Genomic DNA, 14,007 nt, shown 5'->3' with positions numbered 1-14,007 from the left:
AAGATACAAAATTCATCATACATACAGTTAAGTTATTTATTATTAAATGCACATAATAAATTATAATTATTTATTTATGTGTACTATACGTGTATTCAGAAAATACAAATCTGCAAGTCCTTGTACGGTTTGTTTTGAAAGCTAGCAATCATCTCCTTTTGCTCTAAGAGTAATTGGGAAATCTTTGAGAAAAAAAAGTACCTTGTATTAAAAAAGTCCACCTCTTCCATGTTCATGATTCACTAGTAGTTTTCCGCCTACCTATATGATATGTGTATATTTATATGAATACAATCTATGTAGTCATATAGGCTACGTCATACAGAGATCCTTGCATCTCTGTGGTTCTAGTACATACAGTTCAAAATATTGATCCCGTTTAGTATGTATACGTATAGTGAGCCCACTAGAATAGAACCCGTAGAAATAAGATCTTCCTGCCTATGTTATCCTGGTAATAGGATTTTTTAATTTGTAAATACATAGATACATGTAGGGTCTAAAATAATTTTCATGATAAAGAGGAAATATTTCGTTCAATCTTCCTTTTGAATAATTAGTGCATAAAATTGATCACATAGTTTTTTATTATTCGGTTTTTTAGTCATTAGAAGCATCTGGAGTTGGCTTATAAAGTTAGATATAAAACTAATTTTACTTTTGACAATCAATGTACTTTTTAAAATTTTAAAGACGCATTAGTTCAATTTACTAAAGCGATTAAACCTTCCATTAGCATCGGATACTGAGGTCGTACGTTTGAGACCTTTATGAGCAGTTTTTTTCTTAACTGCAGGTTACTGCACGCCGAAGACTTTTGATTAAACTAATTAAATTAAATCAGAATTAAATCAGGCAACGAAAAAAAACAGCTTATTCAATGTACTTCACTGGGGTTTCATAAAGTTGAAGAGTTGATTGAACGCCGCGCTTGTGTCGTCATAATTATCGATCCCCAGTATACCCCCAGTGCGTCAATGATGCAACAGAAAACGTCACGTGTTATCTCTATCGTGCCATGTACCGAGGCTTCACTAGCATCCTGCGGATATGCTCGTTATTTTATATTATTCTTATAAAATAGTTTATTAAGATGAATAATAATAAGAGGTGATAGAGGCAATGGAAGAAACAGAATTATATAAATATTTAGGCTATAATCAGTCAAGATTATTAAGTATTAAAGACAAACTCAAAAAGAATACTTCAATAGAATCCATTCATTATACAAAATGTACTTAGCAAGTAAAAACCTACATATTCTTTTGGCGCTATAAAATGATCTAAATCAGAATTAAACTCACTTGAAATTAAAACAATAAACTATCCTAATTCAGCATAGATATCATCATCCCAAATCGGCAATAGAAAGAGTAATAATATCACGCAAGGATGGGCGCGGACAAATACATAGAAATATCACACCTTCATAAGAGGAAAATAGAAACTCTCAAACAATTCTTCATACATAAAGGAAACAGCAGTCAATTACATAAAACCATAATAGAAACAGATAAACATTATACACCAGTAAACCTTAGCGAACACGACAACACAGACATAATAGATAGAGCAAAACACACAGAAGAAATATACAGAAGATGGAAACAGAAACAATTACACGGCCGACACCCAAATGACCCACAACAAATATGTATAGCGTTGCCCTAAACAACTTTTTAATAGTTTAAGGTACTTAAATTGGGTTAAGTAAGGTTTTTCATAGGTACGTTTCTATAGTGTATATAGGGATAATCGTCGATATTTTATCACCATTTCATTGAAGTGGTCTCAAAGTTCTTCAGCGTGTTTGTTTCGGCCTCACGTTCGCCTTAAAAAATCCGGGACTCTGTTGTCCCGTGGTCCCGTCGAGACACATTTGATATCTAAAACTAAACCTATATTCACATAGAAATACAAAACTTAAACACAAATGGCCTTACTACAAAAACTTTAACAACTGTTTTACACTTGTCTAAAAAAAATGTGGCTCCAAAATGAACCATACGTCAACGTCATAATTTGTCATTTTTTTAGACAAGTCTTAAACTGACGTTAATAAGTTTTTGTGGTAAGACGGTAAATCATCACAATTTTCCTGCCCTTTTCTTGCCCCGTTTCTCCATCCTTAAACACTTATTTCTTATAAAATAATTTCTCAAGTGCAAAAATCATTTATAAAGCGTATTATTCCGCCTTCAATCTCCGTGAAATTAGTTATTCAAGAGCCGGGAAAAGTTTCACTTCTTCTGGAAACAGGGTGTCTTCAATGAGTGCCACACAATGTAATTTTTTTGGCCTACTAGTCCTCCCCACACGACCGTCATCGGGACGCAGTGGATGCGGATTGCTGAAATTGAGCAAAGTGGCGAAACTTGAGAGAACTTTGTCCAGCGTCAGTCCACGTTTGTCAGACGCCTAATGATATCCAATTATCTGGCTAAATGGCATCCTGTAAACTACGTTTCAGATGAGCTGGTATTTATTAGATACGTATTCACGCCACCCTTATTTATTCGACAGATATAACTATCATGTCACAGATTGTCTTTTTTAACTTTGCTAGTAGCTTTGATTCTCTCGTTATCACAGTTTCAACTGCATGGTGGATAAGATACACTGTTGAAAAACGTAAGTGTTTAAGTATAACTTGATGTGATATGAGAAAGTAATAGAATGGGATGCTTACAACTGAAATTAATTGACAAAAATAAAATAATAAACGTACAGACGGTTTCATATTTCTGGAAGTGAAACTGATAGGATGCAACCGGTGATGTCATAAATGATCTGTCATATGACGCATGCGCACTACGCAGCGTTTAACTAACCACTGAAAGACTTCATGACGTCACGACTTCTGGAACCTCCTACGTATCTATAAAATCCTGGTATCATGAATTCATTCATATACATACATATTTGTGTAGATGTCAAAAACGAAATACCTAATTAAAATAAACTCAAACAATCCAATAAATATTACTTACTGCTTAATTACATTACTAGAAATTCAGAAACAAACAGGAGGTAACGGGTGATCAAAAAAGGAACTATATACAGCCTATTTTTAGCGCCATCTGTGAAAGGAGGCAGTTGCAAAAACAGGGTTTTTATGCTGAAATAAACTGAAACTATTACAATACTAGTCTACTGTTCTTTATGGTATTTTATTCCTATTATAGATGTCCTTGCATCCTTAAATCACCTCTTAATATTACATAAAGTCCTAGTATAATTTGTATAATTTAGTCAGCTTTATGCATTGACTGACTTGTTACGCCGTTTTAGTACTACATACAGCTCTGTTGCCCCACAAAAGCGCAATGGAAACATATTAGAAAATTATGGATGTGTTTGTGTAAATAAATAGGTTTTCTAATAATAATTACCTTGTTTTTTGACGACTGATTTTTTTTGAGTTGCACCAATGAAGTCGTTGGGATAGTTAAGATTTTTTTTTATAAATTTTCTCACCTTTCGTAAAGGTTTTCTCACATAATAAGTATTTTAGTTTGTTAAAAATATGATATTAAAATTAAACTTTATTTCAGTGTACAAGATACAAAGCAAGAAATGCAGAAGATGCTATTAATCTGGGAACACGAGGAAATGGGAACCTGTATAAGGAAGTAAGTACAAATGTTCCAATTACTTGATAAACTTAAAATTTTGCAGATAGATCACTTACGATAAAAAAAAAACTGTACGCGGAAGTAAGTCACAGGCGACCGGTAATTGTAAAATAGAACATTTTTTTTAGGTTTAGTGATAAATAAAATTCCATTCGTAATGAGTGTGTAATACTACTATAACTAGGTGTTAAAGTTTAATTAAACTTCTGAATGTAAAAACCATTTATGATAAAAGATCAATGATCATTTCAAGCCTATAGCAAAAAGATCATGGCCATGTTTTCAATAATGGTGACGATACTAATTATAACAGTTCTCGCATTACACACTGCGTGCTACGGCGTAGTACATTGCGTAGCAGAATGCTATGAGTTTAAGAGTACCCAATATTATTCGTAGCGATTACTGATAATATTTGTAACAGTGTGTCTGGCTCTAATTACAAAACAAAAGTTTGATGTAAAAAACGAACAAGTAATAAGTAATAGCCTCCCTGAAATATTTTTTTTACGGTATCACAGTAAATTGTAATTGTAAAATGACGCTAGCTTAGAAGTTAATTCATATATTCATTACGTCTGAATTTGATTTGAATTGAAAAAGTTTTCAGTCACGTGTTGGCTTTAGTCACAAGTACATTATAAACAGTTGCTGTCACCACTGCAATAAAAAAATCCCCCCGATTGGATAGTGTCAAAACAGCCTGAAAACTCGGTAATGCAACAGTAAAACCTTCAAGTAATACTAGGACATCATAAATTGATAGAGCTTGCCTGAAAGGTTCAGAAGTTAGCTGATGGAATAAAGGCCATCTATGTTCACATTGCTGCCACAGCTTGAGCTGCGATTGCGAAACTGTTGTATGGGACGCTGACAGGTGGCACTATTTTAAATTATACGAATTGGCTAGTCATTTTCCATCAAAACGACCCCAAAATGTTACCAGGACTGCATAAGCGGATGGAAGTAGTCTGAAACAGGCAAGGACATCTGTGTATCAATCGGAACATCGTGCAGCTTCAATAAGTTGTAGTACGTAACTTGTTTTTAGAAACGCTTGTAAGTTTTGTTGCAGATAGAAAATAGATGGCAACGTTTTAAATTATGCAATGTCAGTCGGCAATTTCCCGTCAATGGAGACCCAAAATATTACCAGGACTTCATAAACAAGAAGAAGTGACATGAGTAAAGAAAGGCCATCTATGTTAATTCTCCAAAACTTTCAATTGAAGTTACTTCACCAATTGCGAAACTGTTGCATTGGACGCTGATAGGTGGCATTATTTTAAATTATACGAATTCGCTAGTCATTTTCCATCAAAACGACCCCAAAATGTTACCAGGACTGCATAAGCGGATGGAAGTAGTCTGAAACAAGCAAGGACATCTGTGTATCAATCTGAACATCACGCAGCTTCAATAAGTTGCAGTATGTAACTTGGGTTAAGAGGCTTGTAAGTTTTGTTACAGATAAAAAAAAGATGGCATCATTTACAATTACATGCCCAGTAATTTTACATCAGTAGTACCCTGAAATTATACTAATGGTACTTCATACGCAATAATCATGTCTCACCATGTGCCAGTCCGGCAAGTCAGAAGCCAGGAAATCTGAAAACCGGTCTTCCGTAGGGGTATTGGGTTGCTCAGGTTACTGAGTTTAAGAGGTCAGATTGGCAATCACTCCTTGAAAAATACTGGTAAAGCTGTATCCGGTTAGACTGAAAAGATAACCCACCCCAACATAGTTGGGAAAAGGCTAGGCAAATGATTGATACCTATGTACATATATGTTATATCTATCCATATCAAGAAATATTTTAGAAGACCATCTACTAGGACTTCATAAACAAATAGGAAGTGTCTTGGTAGAATCAACAGGTATGCATGATTATCGATAACGCCATCTATCTCAGAGCTGTATTTTCTCAATTTTCTAGAATTTACTAAACTTCACGAATCAAGCAACGCGATTCCAAACTCCAAGCAAAAATGTAATTTTCTCCTGAAAATTCATCAAATACATGAGTTTATTATAATTACATTTGCTCGATTTTTTAAAGTTAACATACATAGGAAGATAAGCCCGTCATGGATTTGATGATTTGGCTAACAAGTGAACTGAGGCAGACCACCATACTTTAATATAATTATGGCTTTACTGGTCAGCTGTTATTTGGGAGCATTTTCGACGTCGCATAGTGAAACGTACAAAATAATTACGATTCTCATGCCCATTTTAACAAACAACATATACGTTCATGTCTTTAAACAACTGCCTACAATGAAAATTTAACGCGAAAATTCATAGAAAATTATCTAATTGACGATGATCATATATTATGCAAATGCCGATGTTTCTTATTATTCTTAGGCCTGACTTTTCAATCGTCAGATAACTTCAATCTGCAGAATGTTTGACGTTTTGCATCGAGAGATTGTGAACCGCTATACTTATTGCTCATGTAAAATTTTTAATCTGGACGGTTATAAAACAGCAAATACCTGCTACGTTCCGTCGCGGGTAAAAAAAAGTGTTATGATGTGAACAAAACATATTCCACTTTGAAAGTGGTTGTAGTAACATGTGTCAACTGGTCTGGGTAAATTCGACATTCAAACCATAAGAACATTCATTACAAGAGCTTGATGTTTTCTGAATACGTGACTCATGCTGGAGTATTTTAGCGCATGTGCAAAATGGTTGCAGTGTACCAGGAACACAACATAATAAGAAGATCGCAGCAAAAGCGCAATGGAAACTTAAAAAAAAATGAGTATGCTGTAATATATGTATTTAAACGTTTCTTTCGAGCGACATGACTCATAGTGTTAGTAACAATTATACTTATAAACTATGTTAGTACTACACAAATACACAATAATTTATGTGTAAAGAAAAAGAAAAATTACTCGAGACATCACTGCTGCAAGGTTACAGGCCCCGTTGAAACTTTACAGCAGTGGTTTATAAACACACAATCGAGCCTACTTGCAATCATCGACAGGATACGGTTGACGCTGCCAGGCACCCTACGGAGTAGGGAAGCACACCGTTTTGACATCACTGTGTAGAAACCGTCTACGTGAGTGTCAGCAAACATCCCTGATGCGCTGCAGTACTGGGCCAACCCCATCAATATCCTGAATGCATTATTATACTGGACTCGCGGGGGGCTGTATGATTTTTGAGTTTAATGAACCCACAGACTGCAGGTGTAAGGACGTGCTGTAAGCAGTAAATATAGTCTACCCTAGCTAGGGGTATACCAGTCAATTTCTGTTATTGTCACCAAGATTTCTAACTCAGACATAAACCGTGCACTAAAAGTAGTGCACGCATAAATTCCCCGATTATTAGATCAAGAAATAAACTTCAATACACATATCTATGTATATTCTTAATTTTTTTTCAACGTCCTCAGGTCTAAAACACCGTTAAGAATCAGCACAACGCATGATAGTCGGTTCTAGAAGTGTTCGGTAGTGCCTGAGCACCAAAGATGCACTTCTTTGTACTAGGGAAACATAACAGCCAAGAGCCAAGTCTATAAGGCACTCCCGCCGTAGAAAAGCTCCCTCTTGTATCACGCTAGTGATACTAAAGTTTTATAACTCAAAAACAAGCTCAAATACCCAAACCAAATATTAATGCTTTGTTGTCCGAACAAAGCATTAATATACATTTAATAGATAGTTTATGTGAAGTTTCCACAAAACCGGTCCTTCTGATCTTCATTTATCACATTTTTAGTAACAAAATTGTGAGCTTACTTAGTGAAGCACGTACCTTAGGCCAACGTATACCTATATACTAATACTAAGTTATTGCATCATATATACTAACCCAAAACTTACAAACATACAACTCAAATCCCGACAATACTTTCATGAAATATAAAATACTCACGCATTTAAATAAGTTGTTGTTGCCATCAAAATACCTTTCACCTTCAACAAGCCTTTGCTTCCCTAGTACCACGAGATAGCACAAAGGAAATATTTCACCTTCAGTTAAACAGGAATCCTCTAGAGATTTTACCATTCCATTAGAAGGAGTTAATTAAAGATTTACATGTTATCTTAGCTTATATAAAAAAACAGAGGTCGATAAAAAAGGTTTCTAACCAAGGCATTGACCGCGCACTAAAAGTAGTGCATGCACTCAATCGGTCCAAGAAATAAACTGAAAATACAAAATTATATTAATATTCTTCATGGTTTTTTATAGTTCCAAATATAACTTCATTCGGTTTTTTTTATACATCTTCAGGTAAAAACAGGGCATTGCACTGTTAAGTATCAGCGCAACGTACGATAGTCGGGTACTTAAGAAGTGCTCGGTAGTGCCCGAGCACCAAAGTTGCACTTCTTTGTACTAGGGAAACATAGCCAGCCAAGAGCCAAGTCTATAAGGCAGTCCCGTTGTAGAAAAGCTCCCTCTAGACTAGGGTAGTGATACTAAAGCAATCGCTTTTCCATCCTGCTACGAGGGTGTTAGTCAACTGTAAACAGTTCGTTAAACATTTCATAGATGGCGTGGATGAATTCTCTTCGTGTCTAGAACATGTAATAAAAAACCGGCCAAGTGCGAGTCGGACTCGTGCACGAAGGGTTCCGTAAATTACAGTTAAATCAACCTATCTCAAAAACTATAAGAGATACTTTGATCAAACCAAAAATCGTTGAAAGAGTTAATTAGCATGCATCACCTCTATTTTTTTTAGAATTTTATACCCCGTAGTTATAAAAATAGAGGGGGGGGGACATACTTTTTACGACTTTGAGAGCTGATATCTCAAAAACCGTTCACTTTAAGAAAAATGTTTTTTAGAAAACTTTATATCATTTTAAAAGACCTTTCCATTGATACCCCACACGGGTATGTACATCGAAAAAAAAAATTTCATCCCTCAGTTACATGCATGGGGGGCCCCACCCCCAATTCTTTTTTTTACTATTTAGTGTCATATTTTTGTAGCGGTTCATACAACACATATTCCCATCAAATTTCATCACTGTAGTACTTATAGTTTCCGAGTAAATCGGCTGTGACAGACGGACAGACGGACAGACGGACAGACGGACATGACGAAACTATAAGGGTTCCGTTTTTGCCATTTTGGCTACGGAACCCTAAAAAGGGATATGAAATATTACAATTTTAATAACAGTTGTTACTGTAAGCAACTTCATGATAAACTTGTAGGAAAGTAATACCTAAATTCAACATTAAGTTAAAATATGGATCATATTAATAAAATATCTTAGACCAATGACTGTGTTTCAGATGGCACGTTAAACTGTAGGTCCCGGCTGTTATTAAACATCCTTGGCAGTCGTTACGGGTAGTCAGAAGCCAGTAAGTCTGACACCAGTCTAACCAAGGGGTATCGGGTTGCCCGGGTAACTGGGTTGAGGAGGTCAGATAGGCAGTCGCTTATTGTAAAGCACTGGTACTCAGCTTAATCCGGTTAGACTGGAAGCCGACCCCAACATAGTTGGGAAAAGGCTCGGAGGATGATGATTAATAAAATATGTACAATAAGCACATTAATGACGACAACGCCAATGATAACATAGGGTTAGGCTTTTAGCGCAGTTAAGTTAGCAAGAGCTAGAACATAATCTAAAAATGGCAATTTTAGGACACGAAAATAGTTTGATTCTGCAACTACACCTAAATTATTTCTTACAAATTTGAAGTCTCCGCATCCAATGATGCAGGCAGACAAGACAAAAGATTTTATATACCTCTAAGTAGATGAACTTGGGCCTCAGAACACCAGCCATTAAAATGCCGACGTTTCTTATTATTATTCTTAGGGCCGACTTTTCAATCGACAGATAACTTTTGTATATACTACCATCCGCTTGCGGCTTCGCTCGCGTGGTGTGTTGATTAAAAGTAGCCTATGTGTTAATCCAGAGCATATATCCAGAGTATCAGCTACCTACATACCAAATTTCACCCAAACGGTCTAGCCGTTTTTCGTGAAAGAATAACAAACATACATCCATACATACTCACAAATACTTTCACATTTATAATATTAGTAGGATTTATAATATCAGTAGGATACTTAGGATTTATAACGTAAGTAGGATATGTGAAACCGGTATATTTATTCCCCATGAAAAAGTTAACTGATAGTTAATAAAACTTCCCGTACAGGTGTCTGGATGGCTATACAAATATTGTGTTACCTACATAATATGTTATGAATAAAACATAATTATTTCACTTTGAAAGCTGCTGATATTAATATATTTGCCAACTAGTGAGAGTAAATTCGACATCCAAACAATCAGAACGTTCATGACAACGGCTTGATGTTTTCATTTTCTGCATTTACTTGATTTAGGGCACTTTCATAAAGAAGCAGGTTTCCGGTACAGACAAATCTTTGCGGGTCTGTACCGATCGATACAGTCTTGACTCACGTTAAGAAACTGGTGAATCTGGCCTTAGGGCACACGGGCCATTTGTCTGTACCGGAAACCTGTTTCTTTAGTAAGCACTCTTCTTCCTTTATCCCGTCTTGTGACTGGGTCCGCTTTCCGTATCTTTCTTTAGTAAGCACTCTTATGCTGGTGTATTTTAGCGCATGTGCAAAATGGTTGCAGGGTACCAGGAAGACAACATTATAAGAATATCGCACTAAGAGGCTTGCACTGTTTCATTAATACTTTTCTATCACATTATAGGGGAGACCACGGTATTGTTGAGAGCTTCACATTATTAGAGATTTTTAAGGATACCACGAAGTCTATTAAGCTACACATAAAGAATGTTGTCACTAATTATATATCAAGTCTTTATTTTCCTTTGTAAAACTTACAAACACACAAACGAATTTGGGACAATACATGTATAAAAACTCACGCATTCAAAAAATAGGTTGTTGTTGTAATCAAAATCCGGTTAGACAGGAAGCCGACCCCAACATAGTTGGGAAAAGGCGGAGGATGGATGATGATTGCAGCAAAAAAAAAAACAACTTTCACCTTCAACAAGCCTTTGCTTCCCTAGTACCACGAGATAGCACAAAGGTAAATCCTCTAGAAGAAACAAGATAAAGAATCCTCTAGATATTTCATTGGAAGAAGTTAAAGATTTTCATTTTTTTTGTGGATTTTGAGGAGGACCACATTCTAGAATTCCATACAAAAATTTGAATTTCTTATGTTCGAAAAAATCGAATGCCGCACTCTATATCATCTCCTAACATTTCATAAAGTCCTAGTATAATTTATGTTATTTAGTCAGCTGATGCATTGAATCTCTGATAGTTTTGTTACATTGCAGTTTAGCACACACATTGCCCACAAAAACGCAATGAATAATAGGCTAGTTTCCTAAAAAATAATAATTAGTCCGTCTTGTAGATTGTCCAAAATTAAGCGATACGTATTTTTTCTTTTTTAAATTGGATCAGAACTTGTTAAGATATAGCGTGTTAAAGTTGAGTGTGACGTCACAAGTTGCTACAATTTTCAGGACACTGTGACGTAAAAGCCCCCCTCCTAATTTTTGAAGTGTATTATCTTTGTCATTTGATGTTTAATTAAAAAAAGAAAAAATACGTATCCAATATTTTTTGATTATCTAAAAAGCGGACTAAATATTATTTCATTATTTCGACCCTGGACACTACCCTATTATAAAAAAGCTTGCTTTTGCAGTACTCCCGCGGTTCTGACATCAGGATGGCGGGTGTACCTAATTTTTAAAATATCATTATACGGGTGTAGGTTAGGTACACAGATTTTCAAGAGAGGTACGTAAAGGTACGCAGAAGGTACCAAATAACTGTAATAAATTTAGGCAAATCTGGAAATCACACCCGCCATTCTGATACACACGATGAACCGCCTCGCGTTTATTCAATCCTGGTACTTTCGTTTGGCAGAACCAGCGCGATTCAGAGGAGCAGCAATTGTACCAGTAACGCCATCTCTTGCTATAAAGTTGATTTAAAGAAAAAATATTAAAATGTTGTTTTTATACATTTTTGTACCACAAAAACGATCCATATTTAATCAAACAAGTGAAAACTTCAATACTTAATGAAGAGGACAAGGACAATTCAATAATTAAGTTAGCTTAATTAAAACTAAAATAAATATATTTTGTATATAAATTATTGTCGGGATGTAGGAAAAGTTACATTCGCTGAACATGTTTTTTTAAAGTGACTAATGAATGCCAAGATTGAAGATGAATGAAGTCATAGATTGTAAAACTAAAGTTGTCACGCTACCTCTCATTTCATCGCATTTTTGGCATTTCGTCAATGGAACCCTAAAATATTACCAGGATCGCATAAGGAAGAGGAAGTGAAATGAGGAAAATAGACCATCCATGTTCCGACTCGAATACTATCAATATTACATGAACTGTGTTGCCAATGTAAATTTTAAAACCGCTTATTATTGTAACAAGATCAAAGAAGCAGATTTAATGTAAAATTCATATTTATAATACCAATGCATAAATGTTTAAACAATAATGTAAATAAAATACGCAGTAAACTTGAATCATTAATATAACATTGTGTAAGTATTCCATAATAGGCATAGGCAAAGCAAAGGTAATAAGTTCGACTTTTACATAACCCTAAAATAATGGACATGTGCTTTTATTTTCTATCAAGCAACAACAACGAGGATATAACACGATTGAATTTTGTGTTATGTCACTTCTGAGTAAAAAAATTAAACAAACGTGACGTCATGAGCCCCCACTCTCAATCTTTGTTGCGTTATATCTTAGTAAATATTTAATATTTTGTTAAAAAAAGGGGCCTGATATTTTTGGCTAATCTAAAATGCGGACTAAATGGAATTACCATTTTTTAGCCCTGTCATAATGCCTATTTCGTCTGAAGTATTATTTAACTTTCCAGGATATATCACTATTACACATAACCTTGTATCTTCTTTAAACCAAACAAACAAACAAAGTTTTTCTTTTTATAATATTAGTATAGATAAAACATTTCCTTAAAAATTGGGGCCTTTTACTGACTGGTATTACTGGCTTATGTCAATCGCGGCAGCCATTTTCTGCGCGCCAAAGACTAGTTGACAGACAGAAATTGTAAATTAATTTTAAAATAATAATTTTTGTTACTTAGGCTGTAGTTGTGTATTGGCTTGAAGTCTGACTACTATTGCTTTTTATGCAATTTTATTTTATTTATTAGGGAAAACAAACAATTACACACTTAATATAATCAAACAAAATCGTTAAGAAGTATACGTCAGCGAGCAACTAACTACGTTATATTTATATTTAGTGTAGTCAAAAACATACTCAAAATTATAAAGTACAAGAAAAATAATAAACTTAACAGACATTATTACTAGAAAAAACATGCATATATTAATTTTCGGAATTAGGGAGTTTTAAGCTACTTTCACTTCTGCGTTATTACTCTACTTCAAAGAGGTGGCGTCAACTTCGAAAATTTGGGTTCATTTATAGCATGGATGGGAAACTTACGCCTATCTCTGTCTAGAGTCATGCATATTGCATTTGATAAAGAGGAAAGCTGTAGTTTTGGCAATACATGTACCGATAAAATCCCCTTGTAGATACCAGTATTAATAAAGTATGGAGTGCTTGAAATACAAACTTCCTGGACTCTTATGATTCTCTAGTACCGTGGCAGAGCATAGTTGCCTAACCTTTTTCAAAGCGGTATTAACATCTATAGCAGTGGTTCTTAACTGGTGGTCCGCGGACCACTGGTGGTCCCTGGAGGCATTCCAAGTGGTCCGCGAAGCTTAGCTTTGACGACGTTAATTTTTATCGACTTGTAATTGCGAGCGGGAGTTTTCCCATGGACGTATATCGGGTGTGTGGTACCTAGTCCCCCTATTCATGAAAATGTATGTTTGGCCTACATTTTACGTAATTTTGGTTTTGAGTCTTAAAAAATAATTAAAATTTCGCGCTCGCTTCGCTCGCGTATTCAGAAATTGTATGCCCTCCTTTTTGCATTTGTCAACAAACAAAAAGTTAAGTACGTTTGAGCAAAATTTTACGTAATAAGTATTTGGTTGAAGTCCGATAAAAATGTCGCGCTCGCTTCGCTCGCGTATTCAGAAACTGTGTGCCCTTATTTTTGCATTTGTCAACAAACAAAAAGTTTTGGCTACATTTTACGTAATATTTGGTTTAAGTCCGATAAAAGTTTCGCGCTCGCTTCGCTCGCGCATTTAGAAACTACATAGCCAAATTTTTCTTTATTTGCATTTGCTTACCTACACAACTGCCGCCATGCGTTTAGCTTTCATTAGAACTGACCCAAAAATTCAACATAATAAAGAAATGAGTGCTAATTTAGGTAAACCGATGAGGTGG

General features: G+C 35.2%; 1 long non-coding RNA gene across 1 annotated transcript in view; it reads left to right on the top strand.

Moving 5' to 3' along the window:
* Window positions 1–14,007, top strand: part of LOC126054100 (uncharacterized) — a 219,134-nt gene that overhangs the window by 94,934 nt on the left and 110,193 nt on the right. Inside the window, exon 7 of the long non-coding RNA XR_010277613.1 lies at window positions 3,555–3,632. This is a non-coding gene — a long non-coding RNA (uncharacterized LOC126054100). The remainder of the gene's footprint in view (window positions 1–3,554; window positions 3,633–14,007) is intronic.

Source organism: Helicoverpa armigera, chromosome 1, assembly GCF_030705265.1.
Source record: "Helicoverpa armigera isolate CAAS_96S chromosome 1, ASM3070526v1, whole genome shotgun sequence".
NCBI lineage: Eukaryota > Metazoa > Arthropoda > Insecta > Lepidoptera > Noctuidae > Helicoverpa > Helicoverpa armigera.
The sequence above is the reverse complement of the archived record's forward strand: the minus strand, read 5'-3'. Positions and strand labels throughout refer to the sequence as shown.